Raw genomic sequence first — 16,479 nt, forward strand, 5'->3', positions numbered from 1 at the left:
ATTGATATTAGATAAAAACAATCTTTCCAAAATAATATCTAACTGGTTACACAGTTGACCTGAGAAAATCGGTTCAACTATCCCTTCTATTGCGCTGGTGATGTTTGTCGTCTTGGCTATATACATAATGCATTGGAGTGTAGATGGGTAAATTTCAACGTAATATTTCTTTCGTACATTATATATATACATATATATATTGTCACCTATTGCTCTAAATGAAAGCATAACTACTACTAATCAAAACTGGGATGTCAGGGGCAAGCCACCACCTTCACTCTGCTGTATCTCCGTCTACTTGCTTTATACACTCGTTGTCGGTTGTTTAGTGCGCCTCTGTAAAAAACGAAAACGCCACAGCTACGGCCTTCCTTTCGTCGTTGTGTGCTACGTGCTGGTATGGCGTCTTGTCTATGGACACTATCTGACATTTTTTGGTTACCGACATGTCTTGGAGATGGTGCCCTCGAGCAACGAATAAGACAAGAAACATCGCTGGCTTCAAGTGAACGACAAAACAACGATAACGACAACAGCATGACGACAGTAAGCAAGGATGAACGACATCACATAGCGAATGCATGGACGTATCGGCGGTGGGTAGCGGATGTAGCTAGCAAGGAAGTAAGCAGGTCGAAAAGCCAACAACGAAGCAGGCCATATCATCAAAGGACGACGTCAGCGAAAAGAAGAAGCTTTGCGCTTGCTTAGCCCGAAGCAAGAGACCAAACGGCCTAAGTGAGAAGTGTAGAGTGACAGAGAGAGAGAGAGAGAGAGAGAGAGAGAGAGAGCGTTGCCGACACAAAAAAAGAACAAAGGCCTTTTTGCAGAAGTGGGGTTTGGGGTAAAGAGAATGACAGGAACGTCGCAGAAGAAAGCGAATAGGTGCAGGACAGAATAGAGATTGGCAATGGCTGCAGAAGACGATGATATGAACGCATCTCGATATACAGGGACACAAATATGGATGGATATGATTCGCTGGAACTGGTTGATCCCGGACTGTTTCCGAACCATAGATGCATAAATATTTATGTACATGCATACAAGTATATGCGTTTGTGGATACATTTTTGGGTATGAAGAGAGACCAAAAGCCCTGAGCGCAAGTTAAGTAGCGAACAAGGTTTCACTATCACCTACAGCACTATAGGAAGGACGAGAGAACACAAAAGGAATGTCGCTGAAGAAGGACAAGAACCTGAAACAGAACGAACGTGAACAACGGAAATTCAACGAGCAAAAACGGCTAAACACAAGTCAGTCAAGAGAGATCGAGCTAACAGAAGCGTCATTGACGAGACGTACGACGACGCAAACGATAACGTAAATCGGTTAGTGGCCGCGGCAGAAGAGACACCTCCTTTAGTCAAAATTATGCGAAAACACAAGGATACTATTGCGTTGTCACTTTTTTTTAGCGTCGTGCCTTTTCACGTCAGCCAACATTCACACGTAGCGGCTCGTTCCAGCACGTGTGTGTATTTCTGAAATCCCGCCCACCGTCACCATGTCCGCTCCGGCGCAGCTCATGCACAGCGTAACATATCTCGAACGAGATCGAACTTCAACTTTTGTTCTGATAAACACGTATAATAGAGAAAAAGAGCTTAATTCTTTTCCGGGTCGTAATGATCAGGAGAAATGTGAACGTTCATTCAACTAAAATATTGTTCGATGTCCTAAAACAACCGTGAGTCGGCCTAAACTAGAAAACCTAGCCTGCTCTATTCAAGCATAATGAGCATGATACCTGCTGTGACGCCTCGATGTAAGCGCACCTCGCATCTTTTGCAGCGGGGGTATTTCAGACCTTGAGTCCCCTGCGCGGTCACTAGGTTGTCAGAGACCCTGAAAAAAGTTTAATTGCAATATTTTTTTAATATGAAACATTTCTATTCTGCTTAATAGTACTTCTAGGTAGATCTTGCAAGTAAACCATTTAATGAACTAAAGAACTAATTTAATGAACTAAACACTGCAGTTCTCGACTCATGTAATGGACTCTGCTGCGAGGTTACCCACAGATATACAAATCATCTATCTGTCTGTCCGTGTCCACGTTTTCCGCATGTTCCGTAACTGTTCGGCTGTTCCTATCTCTCCTGGTTACATCACCATCATAAAAAGATGCTCCATTTCGTATTTCAGGTGAATAGAGGGAGTCGAGCGTGATTCTGCTTATTTTACTAAACTATTTATAAGCAGACCTATCATCATCCGAACGGAGCTCTCGTATTATTTCCGACAGTTTTGTATGATTTTTTCTCAACCTGTCGATTTCGTTTCCTCTGACTTGATTTTTTCTGTTTCTTAATGATGTCCTTGTGCATTTACCTACTAAGATTATGATGCTCTTATAGCGACTTTTCGAAACGTCGTTGTTGTTGTTGTCGTTGTTGTCGTTGTCGTTGTCGTTGTCGTTGTTGTCGTCGTCGTCCAAACGAAGCAGTTATATTATACACATATATAGCACGCGCTTAGGACACTTGAACAATGGCACGTTGTTTAATAAGAATTTTCCCATAAACAAGGGAACGCTCCTCAGGTATTTATCTATCATATGTCCGTGCGATTTACTCTCTGGTTTGGTTGAGCAACATACTAACAGTATGAATAGTTAAAATCGTGTCGAAGATAGCGATGCCTTTATCCCGGACGACGTATTAGTAGGCGATATCGATACTATTATGGATGCCGCACAATTTCCATCGGCGCCCATTTACAGACTAGCTACCTCCGTAAGGCTGTAATAAGATAACAAGGATTTTTCTACTCTTCGCTGTTTATCGTCGCGTACATAGCATGCATTGTACGATGTACATATATGCAATATGATAGGCAATAGCGATCGAAGTACGAATCTCATCGTAAAAGATCACTGTCACCACCACCGCCGCCGGACCACTAATGCTGTCAGTAAAAAAAATCATTCTGCAAGGAAAAACAGGAGCGTTAATAGCTTCTACGTGTACAGACTAGAAACATAAAAACAGTCATGCTAATTTAGCGTTAGCGAACAATCTTCATTGTTTATGCACGACAGCTACAACATAACAAGATAGGTTCTATCATAACGGGTGTTTACCATCATCAAGTATGATAATACGACACTGAAAACAGCAGCTGTCATTTTTCAGGCTAAAATACGTTCATTATTTATTGTTGAATGCATGGGTAGCCGCACACGTTGGGGCGGAATACCATTTACCATCGTGTTAGGGGGTTGTATTGCTTACATCTATTACAGATCATGATTCTTCGAGCATTTTCTAAAATCACTGTCTATTGTTCCATAGGTTATTTTAAGCTCGATAAGATTCAGGTGAGTAGTTTTGATTCGCTGTCTTTGCAAAAAAGCTTTACCCACGACTAGTCTTAGACAAATAGTTATACCTTAAGATGGGGTTGCATACAACATTGACAATAACAGTGCATCGACTGCTTTCGGATCTCTGCGGGGAGTCAACTTTCTGCCAAACGAACGATTGCTTTCAGCTAATGGAAAATGATGATTTCAAGATGAGAAACTTCTAGATAGATCTTCTTATTTTAGACTTTTTTTTCATGAGCGGGACTCGTAATGCATTAAGGCGCACTATTGGACTTGTATGATTCGTGAGATTCAAAATACTCTAAGGAAGGAGGAAGGAGGAAATACTCTAAATCTATATCATCCTAGTTGCTATTTTCATTCTTCGATCGGAACATCTTATATGGGTGTGGGCTATGACGAATGTAGCCTATGATAACGGTTAAAAACTGCGTACACTCTACTATGACTAGTAAGACTTCGACGATAATTGGGCTCGTGCATCGAACTGACCAGTATCAACGTCCAGTGCTTGAAGAGCGGCTTGCGCGGATTCTTCCCTCCGGGAAATTGTCTACTGTCAAGGCTAACTTAACTAGATACGAGCTGGGTCAGAAACCTCTGCCGGAACCAGCACATTTTCAAGCGAAAACCTAAAAATTACCGATCTGTTTTCATTGGTGTGATCCGTTACGAATCAGGCAATAACAATCGAGCGAGGCAAATCTAACTTGTATTTACGAAAAAAAAAAAGCTACGGAACGATACGTTTCGTTTAATTCTCTGTCTGAACAAAAGCCGTAACATACATACGCATTTTATTTTTAGACAAATGATAAAAGATCGCAAAATAAAGAGAAAATCAATACGGTTCCGACCGTCAGCCTCAAGGTAAAAACGGTGCAACAAGTTAAGTGGAAGTCGGAACGGAAGCTGGATTTTATAATTGCGTCTAATGACAAATAAGAACGATACAAACTTCTGAAGCACAATTATATCATCTGCTACAGCTGAATGACTGCGAACTTGTCTCTAGCGGCGTCGTTGTCAAACAATGTTGATGGCAATATCATCATCTGATCGTTGACCAGTACATGAAGACCTAGTAAGACAATTGTGTATGGCCTCGTCACACTTTCTGATTTATTAAATGCAAATTTTATCTGTCGTTAAGGCTGAATAATGTTGGCGAAGATAATGCTGTCGTTATTTTCATTTTTTGAAGCTTTCATACGAACGGATTGCTTAATGGATGCCACAATGGAATGCTTCCTTATTCGTTGTCTAATGAAATACGCATGCGCTTCATATCGAGGTAGAGGGTCTTCGCCAGCGACTAGACGCTGTGAGATGCGACACGCCGTTGTCCTTAACTATTAATTGATCTGCTAAAGGACTTGTACTTTATCTCGTGCCTACTTTAAGTTCGTACCGTCTTTTCCGATCTTTCCCTTACGTCAATGACGACAAGTTCGCCGTCGCTGTTCCGCGGTGGAGGGTGATGAACGATCGATACATGTGGAGACGTTTATGTCTGCGTTCCCTTGTGTGTGCCTGGGTGATAACGATCGGAACACAAGGTGGCAATAATACGTGCAACGCGACAAACAGAGCAGCAGCAGCAGCAGCAACAACAACAACAGATACACACACGCAATAAGCATCAAACAACACATGTCAACTGCACTATATCGACACTCGGACACACACAGACGCAGTCACTTGTCTAGCGCTAGCAGAAAGCAGTAGCGGCAACAGCAGCAGCGCTAGCGGGAGGAAAAGAGACGAAACAAGTTAATCTTCGTAATCGGAGCGTTATGGCTGCCGCCACCGGTCGACGGCTATGCCGGCGACTAGAGATGCAAACAGCAAAAAATCACAGAAGCGACATTCGGTCGCCAGAGCAGACGAGGGGGCAAGCCGTAACGAACATTTCGTTGTCGACGACCCAACAACAGCATGCGCAGAAACACGAGGCGAGAGAAGATCGAGGAGTGGTGCAGAAGTGACCTGCCGATCTGTCGGGCCGCCTCCATTGCCATAACAGCGGCAGCAGCGCCAATAAGAGGCTGTGCGAAGAGAAGCAACAACAGCAACAGATTGTTGCTGGCGACAATATCGCCGATAGACAACGAAGGAGATGATGAGCGTCGATGGCGGGACCGAAAGATCGTTGCGATCGATCGTGCCATGGCGAGCGAACGAACACTAACCGAGAACGGGCACCGTAAGGGTCCGGCCGGATAGCTACCGATCTAATCAGATGGTGTCTTCTATACTGTGTTGGCTGGTCATTGAAGTACGATGGCGGACACCTTTCCGCGTATGTGGTTGAGCCCAAAGCTAAAAAAATTCCAGCCTACCTAGCCTGTGTCATTGGCTAATTGCGATCGATCTTCGCGCTTCAAAAACGCTTCTACCAGAAATGATTAAGTTCGCTTTACAAAATATGTAGATTCATCTGATGCATGCTGCACTCCGTAGATAAATGTGAAGTCGACCTGAGCTAGTGAGGCTTTATTGGTCCCTTCGTCAGCTGTACTTCGAAGCCGCTACAGTGGTACTATAGCTGTTTATGCAGCATAGTGTCAAAAGCTCGGCTTCTTTTTACGCTAACCTACTCATGCATCGACCTAAAAGTGATTAGAATCAGCTAGGTCACTAATAAGAAACCTGTTCCTTAAGCCGCTTAATCAGCTATCTGTCTTAATAATTAAAAAAAAAAAATAATATAAATATACGGTGAACTGTCTATTCCGATTTAAGGGCCATTTTCAAGTTCCCGTCTCTCATAATGATCCCAAGTTAGGAAATACTGTTTCTTGAAGATCTGCTAGAAGCATGGACATGAGCTTCCACTGGGCGAATCGCATGATAGATGTGCATTTGAGTAGCGTCTATCGCCGCAAATTTAACGATTATTGATTAGGTGTACATGTCGAGACAGATGGCAGTATCAATATTTTCGTATCTACCTAAATCCGCTGCCTAAATCTTCCTAAAAGAACCATGGGAACATTTGCCACCGATGTTTCCAATGATTTAGAATGTACATTTTATATTACATTACAAAGCATATTGAGCGGAACTGAATTCTGAAGTCGAATTTCAAGTTTTTTTGGAAATTGTGTGTTATTCGTGCGTTTACCTATACCTCTCTATACCTATACCACCTCTGAAACAATACGAAGGTTAAGAGAAATGTATTGCTTAGCTCCTATACGAATTAGCGTTATTAATGATCCAACATAAATCTTTCGCTACCAGTATGCGCAACTGTCGTAGATGCTTTTGCCATTGTTGGAACGGTGTTAAATGCGTGCTCTCTGCCCTACTTTTAGATGATGCCAATGTATGAGAGCAATAAATGATGATACTTTACGAAAACCACACTTTAGCTCGCTAATTGAATTCGCCATCAGCACTGTATAACAGTATGCCAAATAACACCTCGTCCGGGGCCGGTTTTCAGCTATCGAGCGTCGTAGAGGGTTATCATTATTTTTTCTCTTGCTGCCTCTGCCTGCCTGTTTGTCCGCCGACCTGTCGCTACGCTTCGTGAGCCACACCCAAAAACACGACTGACTACTATCGTCGCCGCATTACCAAAGAGCTCTATACTACATATATTACTTTATACCACGAAACATATCTCCGTATTTTCTCTGTCGATAAGCACATCGCGGGTTAGTTATACGTTTAAGACCTTCCTCTTTTTCTCGATCTAGCTTGTCTTTTCTTTGCCTTGGCCTTCATTCCCTTGTTCCCCTACCTGACGGTCGGTTTAGCCTCTAGCGCTACAGGAGGAGTTGCTTCTAACCAGGCATGGAGCTGGCAAAGAAATGGCGGCGGTGCAGCCTAAACTGCGGCGCTTAATTTTACACGACCTCTGGAAGGAGAAGAGCGAGCGAGGGTGAACCCAGGGAGAGAGACGGTGAGACGGAACGGCGGACGTTCACTAACAATATACTGTTGTGGTGCTATTGGTGGCACGATTACCACGAAAAGGGTCGGTCAACTACGACATCATCTACCGCAGTCAGCACCCGCTGGACCAGGACCAGGACGCTTGAACAGAACACCCGTCGTACTCTTGTCATCTCCGTTCTCACTGGCTCATTTGTACGTACGCTATCTCATCTCCATATCTCAGTTGTCTCTCAAGGCAAAAGTGCACAATTAAAATTTGCGACTTTCTGCCGATTTCGGCATTTTGAATAGCGCGACTAGCCAGCGAGGAATGGCAAGTAGCCTGCTTTCGTGGCTACTAGAGGACGTAGGCTGTTTCAGGAAAGCAAGAGAACAGTAGACAGAGGGGAGGGGAATCAGACCAGGGGCGGAGTCAAAGAAGGGCTTTCTTCCGCCGGGACCGTTTGTCGGTGAGTCGCTGGTGGTTGTCCTCATTAAAGCACTGAGGATGGCGGCGGCGGCGGCGGCGGTAGTAGGAGCCGAATTCACTGAGTTTGCAGAAGAAGAAGAAAGGCCAGAACAGGAGGACCAGGACTTCCTTCGTCCTCTTCGCTATTCATTCGACAGATGATACTGTCATGGCTGGCATTGCCTGCAGACTCTAATTGCCGTAGATCTCTTTCGAGGCTTTCCGTAGATTCGAATTGCTTTATTCTTGCTTGTAGCGAACAAAAGAGACGAGAAACATCAATTCTTTTTCATACAGTTTTTTTTTTTTGCATTAACCAATGAAGGATTAGAATTATGACTCAAAACAATAACGTGGAGAAAATTAAAGTCGAGGGTAAATGATAATAGCGGAAAAATGAATTAGTTATCTCATGTTTCGAAACTTCAATGAAAAACATCATAGTCATTACGTAGAGTTAATGTTTTGTAGATAGGGGTGACCAGACATTTTCGCTAACACTTGCAAATGGCCTCTAGCGACCAAATGTGTCACTAAGCAAAAAAAAAAAATAGGCACAGTGTCCTTTACGGGGCCGTAGGGTCGGTTTGCCTCTGACCCAGATCAAAGAAAGAACGGATTATGGTCATAATTTTGGCACGTCGTATCATGATGATAAGCATCGTACCCCAGCATTATTTACGCAATCGTGCGCTGATGTCTAGACTCGACTGCGGATTAGTGCCACGTTTCCACATTCTTATAATGAAAAAATAATGTCATGGTTGAAGAACGCGGCCGACTTTTTTTATCATCTCCCAACGTAGAAATTAACATTTTGTATCGAATTTTTTCTCCTTTTGTAATTGTTTGTCTCAATCTAGTGTAAATAACGTACAAAGCGAAGATTGAAAATAACCAACAAGGGCAAAGAAAACAGCACGTTTATATAGTAAGTTATGGACTAATGTAACTATCGTTACTAGAGTACTATAACTTAGAAAACGACAGTTGTTAGTGCCACTCGTCTGTGTTATTTTCAATTCCAGATAACAGTTACGACAGCCATTATTTAATTTCTTTTTGTGTTTTCTTCTCCGCCTAAAATTCTGATAGCAGTAATGTTTTTTTTTGCACGAATTGTATCGATTATATAAAATGTATGTATAAACAAACACGAGGAATTCACGTGAATCACGCACCATTCTTATATTATAAACGGCCTGTAAATATGTTTGTTAGGGTGCCTAATAGCGATGCTTCGACGTAAAACTCAAAACATATATATATATATATATATATGGTTAAAATAGTTCGCAGTGTGGTTTACTGATTGGTTCAACCATCAGATTTGGCTATATACACTGGCATAAAATCTATCGAGCATCATAAAATTTATAGACCCAGTCACTACCTGGTCCGTGATACTTCGGCGACCCACACACTAAATGGTAGAATTCATAAACTGCGAATCCTGCTATAACTTCCCACTTAGTTTTATTTGACGCCTCTCCACTGCACAATAGTTATTGTGGACGTCAACAAACGTACTCAACTCATTTCACCTCCTGTTATTGATAAACGTACCATTTGCTTCGGTATTTTAAAGGCAGAACACGTTCCGAAGCTCACTACGCCCAGATACGTTATAGGGCTACGAATCGAAGTGCCCTTCCAAGGCATGAACCTAGCACTCTTCGCGCATCAGGCAGATTTGATGACAACAATTACACGTAGCTTCATATTGCTATGTTGTCGAGTGTTTGTTACTTCGCAATTTTCCACACCGTCAGATTGTGTTATACGCATGTCAGTTGCTACTTTAGAATAGGCTGTGTACTGGCGTTGCTTTTAAGCAGATTTCACTTTTTTTTATGCCGTAAGATATTCATTATGATGACACTGTAAAGGCTAGATTTGTAACGCTACGCTTCATACGTAACGTAAAAAACGTACGAAAAAGACCCTGATTGGTTTTTCTTATGTTATGATTATACATTATTTTACTATACTTTTCTTACATCAGTTCTTGATTCGGTTCCCGTCTGAATATCCTGATGCACTTTAGTATTACACAAAGCGAACGTTATTGATAGAAGTTGCTAAACACAGTTGACCTTAAGGTCCTATTGTTACCCCTGCAGTCGTCTGTGCCGGATTAATGATGACTTCTATGGATTCGATGACGGTCATAACGATGACAATATGAATGTGTCACTGTCGTTTATGTTCCAAACACTGTGTCTCATTACGCGTTTAACTTCGACGCATACACAGTGAGGTAAGGCTAACGGGTGTATAGCTCCCTGCGTTCAGCTTGGATCAGTCCTTCCGGCAGACACGCCGATTTTGTTAGAATTTAACTGTGATCCACTGGTTCGCTGTGTATGTCGTAAAGCGTATATTTAAACAGCGATAGAAATGTTGACTTCTTAGAACAAACGATCAGAATAGATCAACGACGGCTATTGATGGCGGAGGTGACCTCTTACAATGGCTCATATTCACAAAACGATCTTCGCGTTTGGTTTGCTTATTCTGTTGTCGATCCGGTCGTCTCTGCTGCTTGCTTTTAATAGTCATGTGTCCAGTTTGGCTAGAGAGATATGAACGAGTTACAGCTCATATCTGAGCCTTGAGTTTGAGAAGAATAAACCGAATCGTATGAGGGATGCGCATCTTGAAGTGCTCCAATTTTCTGTCCATTGCCCCGTACTCATAATGTATTAGATGTAGATAGGTTCTGTCCTATAAGTTAACAACCATTTCATTTCGATAGTGTTCGTTATGTTTAAAAGAGAGATGTATATAGAGACCTACGGGACGACGCGGACAGCTCGATGTAAAAAAAATACAATTATAATAAAGTACTAATTAATGACAGTTTTATTTATTTTGCTACGAAGGTGAAATACTAAGTACTGAAACGCATGTTTAGCGGTACAGGTCCTTTCGCCAAATATGTTAAACTTAATAACGGACCAGACTAAGTGGTGGCCTTTTGGAAGCAGTATACGCCCGCCTCGGCGACGCAAGAACGCTACACGTGCGGCAAGGCTTCCCATTGCTAGGACTGATTATTTACTTAAATCTGCGTGGCGAAGAGTGTCAAATTAAACAAACATAATTTTCTACGAAACGGACCCGCTATTGTCGTTCACTACTGATATTACTATCATCGTTTATAGCAACGTCGTTTTGATACGGGCTAGAGGAGAAGCGTTATTTATCTTCAGGCCGTACAAATAAATGCCATTGAACAAACCAACTCGAGGGACAGCTCTCCTAGCAGCGGGAGCGGTCATAGTGGACGACGCGTCATAGCAACAACAATATAGCGCGACAGGCAGGACAGAGCCGTAGATGCGGATAAAATGAGATCAAGTATTATCGGAGTGCTCCCGCAGCTGCTGCTGCTGCTGTCGCCGCGAGCCAGGGCCGGTGCATCGAATACCAAACAGGCCAGTACAATTTTACTGCCATCACAGGAGACACACAAATAGTCCCGTTGAAGTTAACTAATGCCGGAGGCGTTTGTCTACTGGTGTTTACCGTTGTATGGCTGCTTATGCCGTCGCCACTGGTGCAGTTGTCGTGACCCAACACAACCAGTCGGTTCCTGATTATCAGCCGGCATGGCCTGCGTTGCAGTTTACTGCTCGCTTGCGTCGTCCGATGTCCATGACGCTACGCTTCACTAAAATAATAATAAAACGACGAACATTACAGGTCAATGGGACAATGATGCAATGACGCCAGCCGCCGAGCGAGACCGCTACTTTCAGCAAATCCGTAAAACTCAACCTTCCAGCAGCAAGCTTGCACAGAAGTGGCAGCGCTATCCAGCGCAGGGCGAGCCCGTGCGGAGGCTGCCCACGTGGTCAGCAGCATGCGCTAGTAGCTTCAACTGTCTCGACATGCCCATTGACCAGGACGCTGCTGGCTAAGTTTGACACAGCCAACAAGAGCAGCCGGCGAAACCAATACTCGTAAACAGCAGATCAGACAAATGCGATAATAGGTATAGCTACCGTTGGCAACTGTCGACTTTTGTAATCGGTCGGAGCAAATAGTGTCGCGTTTGCTACTCGCTCACGCACCCAGCCAGCCAAGCATAGGCTCTGGCGCGAGTTCGTTAGCTTGCACCTTTCTATAAGTGACGATGAGGAAGCTTAGGTCACCAACAGAAAACTGCTACGAAGCAACGGCAATAGCATCAACCCAAGCGGCTAAGCGACTGCCAACGCTGTCACAAGGGCAGAACAGAATAGCAGGTCGAAATGGGTTCTACTATCAGCATATCGACAACAGGAACAGCAACAACAAGTTCCCGGGAAAGATGGCTATCGTTGTTGCTATGGTAAATATTCGATTTTACCATTGAGATGGTTACTTGGCAGCTGTGCAATCCCTGCTTCTGTCAAGAATCTAGGGAAAAACGTCCAGGGAATTAAGTAAGGCAAGGAAAGCCATCATGTCACGCTGGCTGCTTTAACTGCTAAGCAAGAGACCTATTGAAGCCTTCTCGTTCTTCGTTACAACCCCAGCAACAAAGAGTGACCTACGAGAATACGACGCATCGATGAAAGAACACGCAGATGAAGACGCATAATTGTCTTTGATTCTACTTTTAGTTGCCGTCCTGAAAGCTATCGCTTTATTAGTTTGCAGTTCGGGCAAACGAGAGAGGCACAAAGATTTATCAAGCCAATACGTAGAGAAAAGCGGAACTCAAACAGGGCATGTTTAGCGTCTTAAGGAAGCATCATCATGGTAAACAGCAATGGACGTTCGCTAGTTGCTAGATGAGTGAATAGGACTAGCAACAGGCGTTGCCTTTATACAAACTCACGTTCTCCCATACACATACGGATGAACATAGCCTGCACGATTATATAGCTCGCTTAAATGTAATTCAAAAGCAAACATTTTGTTCTTGATTCTTGTTCAGTCGACTGACGAGACAATGATGAAGGTAGATAGAGTGTACCATCTCTCTTTTCGAAGCGTGAAGCATCTCACTCATCTAGTCATAAAGATAGACTCTTACTCTTCTGTCGTCCGAGCATACATCTTCGTATTCATCTGTTCAATTTACAATTTACGCATCCCAAAAGCAAAATAAGTTCTTAACAGAGGGATACGTAATGATCTTCCTTCTTCGATCTTTTTCCTTACCATTGTTCCCTAGTAGTTAGTTATTGTACCTGTCCTTAAAAGCCGGCACCAAATAACGGCCCAAACAATAATAAAATTTATTATGATACTTAATATGGTATACTCCTATTAGTTAGAGCTTTAACTTTGTGTGCAACTTAAGCATAAAGTTGCCAGGGATCTCATGTTTCCAATTGGTCAAGAAAATTGCTCTCTTACGGACATATCCGTTCAATGAGATGGTATATGCATATGCGGCAGTACCCCAGTGGTCTTACCAAAGAGCTAGATGTGTATGTAGGTGCACAATTCGCAGCTTGTCGTCCCGTCACTTTCACGTCTTGTATCTATCATCATCGTCGTCGTCGCCTTACGCTTGTTTCTTATCTACGTGTGCGGTTTCCAGATAAGTGAACACCTTTGCGGTTCGTCGCTAGGCATCCGTCGCTTCTTTTTCTTCTGCCGCTGCTATTGCCAGGCGTTTTAGCACGCTTCAGTCGCTAGTGCTGCCGCCATCGGCATTTGCATAAGCTTTTCTCCTGTGCTGTATGTACGTTTGCCATTAAGTTCTTGGCTGTGCTGCCTTCCATGCTTTCGTCTCTCCCTCTTTCCAGTTACCCTGTCACCGCCCTTCTTTGTTCCACTCTCTGTATGTCCCTCTCATCAGTGCTCCGCAGGACGAGCACTAGACATGATCAATCATGCGACAGATCACAGCCCAGCTATGGGCCTGCTTGCCACTGCGGCTACCACCACTTTGCTGTTGTTGCTTCTGCCCTTCAACTCGCCATCACCGAAGCCGCCGCTATGCTACTGACACTGACACAATGCTCCGCTATCCCCTGTCGTTGTCGTTGCCATCGTTTGCCGTTCTAGTGCTTCCCTTAGTCGTCCTGGTTTTGTCCATGGCACTTGAGAAGCAACAGCTTCAAGCAGACTCAAGCGTCCTATCGATAGTGAATTCATTTATCGTCGTCATCGCCTGCTCCTCCTGCTACCGTGAAGTCACCCATGACAAGAGGACAAAATGGGCTGCCCACAGGCTGATAGACGGAGCATCTGAACGCAGAGGCTGCAGAAGTTTGGGAGCTCGGGAGAGGGGCGATAGGAATAAATCAGGGTCGCTATTCGGAAAAACAGTCATGTAGCTGTCATGTCGGCGAGCAGCAGACGCAAAAAGCAAACTCACAAGCCGAAAGGGTATCTCCAGCTATAAACACGGCCATCTTTAAGTGAAGGATACATTCATACAGGAATGTACGAAGGACAAGCAAATTACGTTTGCTGATCAGACAGACGGTTAGAAGTAGAGTCAACTGCTGGCAATTGTGTTACACATGACGCAACACTTGTCGACTAAAGAAATGAATCATTTGTTCAAATCAGACATGGGTAGTATACTTATAATATGAGGTGAATGCATTCTAAAGCTAAATATTCTTCGTTAACTTACAAATAACACATCGATCTCAGCCCTCCACTTCACTCACTCCACGTCAATGAAGGAGGCGATAAATTGTAGTAAAGAAGAACAAGAAAGACAAGGCACGTCAGACACGCCAACCAGAGAACTGACCCGATCTCTGAGAGTTTGTGTTGTCAATGGACCCCACCCCCTACCAGCGCTTATGAGAGAACGGTAGCAATTTCGGTAAACACTGACCTGAGCAAAATTCGGCACGCAACCTGTGCACCTTGTTACTAACTACCATAGCGAAAGGTTAGTATTTACGGGGTCCATATGAGAACCACGACCAGAGAACGCTTCCGACAAGCTGAACCCTGAATCGGCCTGTCCGCCCCTAAATATTGCACTAGTGGTATGTACAAAAATCCACCCACCCACCCATCCCCGAAGTATTCCTTCATGGTTACCGCTACCTTTGAGCAACCCTACAATTTGGCCTGCGTTTGCTTCTCGACAATGGCCCGCTGATGCTCCATTGTCTCAAATACCCTTCAACTTCGTCCCGTCAGTCAAACGATCAACCGAATCAGACGTTTACTCCCTCGCTTCCTTCTCTCTTTACTGTCTGACAAGATGACTAGTATCTAGCTGTGCAAGCACCCAGAATGTACATCCTCTAGGCGAATCCCCTCTGCTCAAGTATATACGAGGACAAGCAGTGTCACGGCTGTTGCCACTGCTGATGTGACTGAGGAAATTGCTGAGCTGATCTACTCATGCTTGTCACCGAGTGTAAAAATTTCCATATAGATCAACTCGTTCTCAGTTCAATTTTTATCGGTGTGACAACCATGTCGAAGCTGAAGTGGTTTCAATTCTGCCCGAACATTTATTAATAAGATTTATTTGTATATCGGGTAAGGCAGTATCTGTTATTAAATCGGAAAGATGCTTTTCATAAAAACTTCGATCGCTTGCAAGGTGTTCAATCGCTTTGAGATACCAGGGATCTTGTTGCTTAGAGTGCTTGCCATAGGTCCACAGTTATGATAAAGGCACTTGTGATCCTGTGATACTATAAATAATTGGTTAGTTTTCTTTCGCGCCAGGGAACTAACAGCAAATAATATCGGAGTACAAATACGTGATAAAGGTCGTGCTTAGAAACTGATTGGAAACGTAGGGAGATGCAACAACAGAATAATGCAAAATACTTATTAAACGAATTTCTGTCACTGGCCTAAAAATACATTAGGCCACTTCTGCAATTATAGTTAAATAGTGCACGAAGAAAGATCTGTAGCGGTCTGATATCATCGGTGCCTTGACTGGCCTGATGTGCGGGACCTAGATCACAATTTTTATTCCGAAATTTGACTATATGTAAACAAGAGTCGGTTGGAAATATTACTAATATATTACGAGAAACACAGACTTTCACGATAGCTTGATTCACAATCGGAGGATACATGCGAGCTTTTTTGGGTCGTTGGTCAGAAATGGGTGTCTATGTAGGGAAAAACAGTTCGGGGTGGGACCACATTCGGCAGGCTGGCTAATGTAATAAACAAGCATTCAAAGGCTAATGTACGGTTCTATCTTGTAGCGAACATCCAGCTGAAAAAGTATCCAACCTCTATGGCATTTCAATGGGAATCAACACTAACGTAACGAATTTACCTGACACACTGACTGAATGGGCATATGAAAATAACTAGACCCGGACCTCTTTCCGAGCTAGAGGTTCCAGCCAAGCTACGCATATTCGTGCCCGCGGATCTTCATAGTTTCTGTCCCCGAGACGTTCGTTCGGCCGAACCATTTCTAGTTACTCGCAACCGAAAAGAAGGTCTATCAAATTTTGGTTTGTTACAGCGAGAGATTTGAATGGACACCAATAAAGGAATAGCACAGGTAGAAATTTACGGCTTTCAAAATAGCATTTACTTCTGATCCAAAATATTCATTTCAGGTATGGAAACATTGATTTTATGCATCCTGCAAATCCGGTAGACAATTTTCAATTTGGTCAAAGTGGTTCCTTATAGAAAAAAGAAACTCGAAATTGATTGAAGTATGCTCATGTTGTCCCAATAATCACCTTCTCCGAAACGATTCACAGCATATATTTCTCGCCTTATAAGTGCCTTATAAGAAACACTGGCTTTAAACCCACAGAAGAAAAGGTCAAGAAAAGGTTCCAACGATTCTAGTCGTTAGACCTCTTTTCATTTTTACAGTATA

At 43.4% G+C, this 16,479-nt stretch overlaps 1 long non-coding RNA gene across 1 annotated transcript in view; it reads right to left on the reverse strand.

The window, feature by feature from the left end:
* LOC147756959 (uncharacterized) overlaps positions 1–16,479 on the reverse strand; it is a 99,288-nt gene that overhangs the window by 11,389 nt on the left and 71,420 nt on the right. Inside the window, exon 3 of the long non-coding RNA XR_015322891.1 lies at positions 1,754–1,851. This is a non-coding gene — a long non-coding RNA (uncharacterized LOC147756959). The remainder of the gene's footprint in view (positions 1–1,753; positions 1,852–16,479) is intronic.

Source organism: Varroa destructor, unplaced genomic scaffold (genome assembly GCF_002443255.2).
Source record: "Varroa destructor unplaced genomic scaffold, Vdes_3.0 BEIS01000003.1, whole genome shotgun sequence".
In the NCBI taxonomy this organism is placed as follows: domain Eukaryota; kingdom Metazoa; phylum Arthropoda; class Arachnida; order Mesostigmata; family Varroidae; genus Varroa; species Varroa destructor.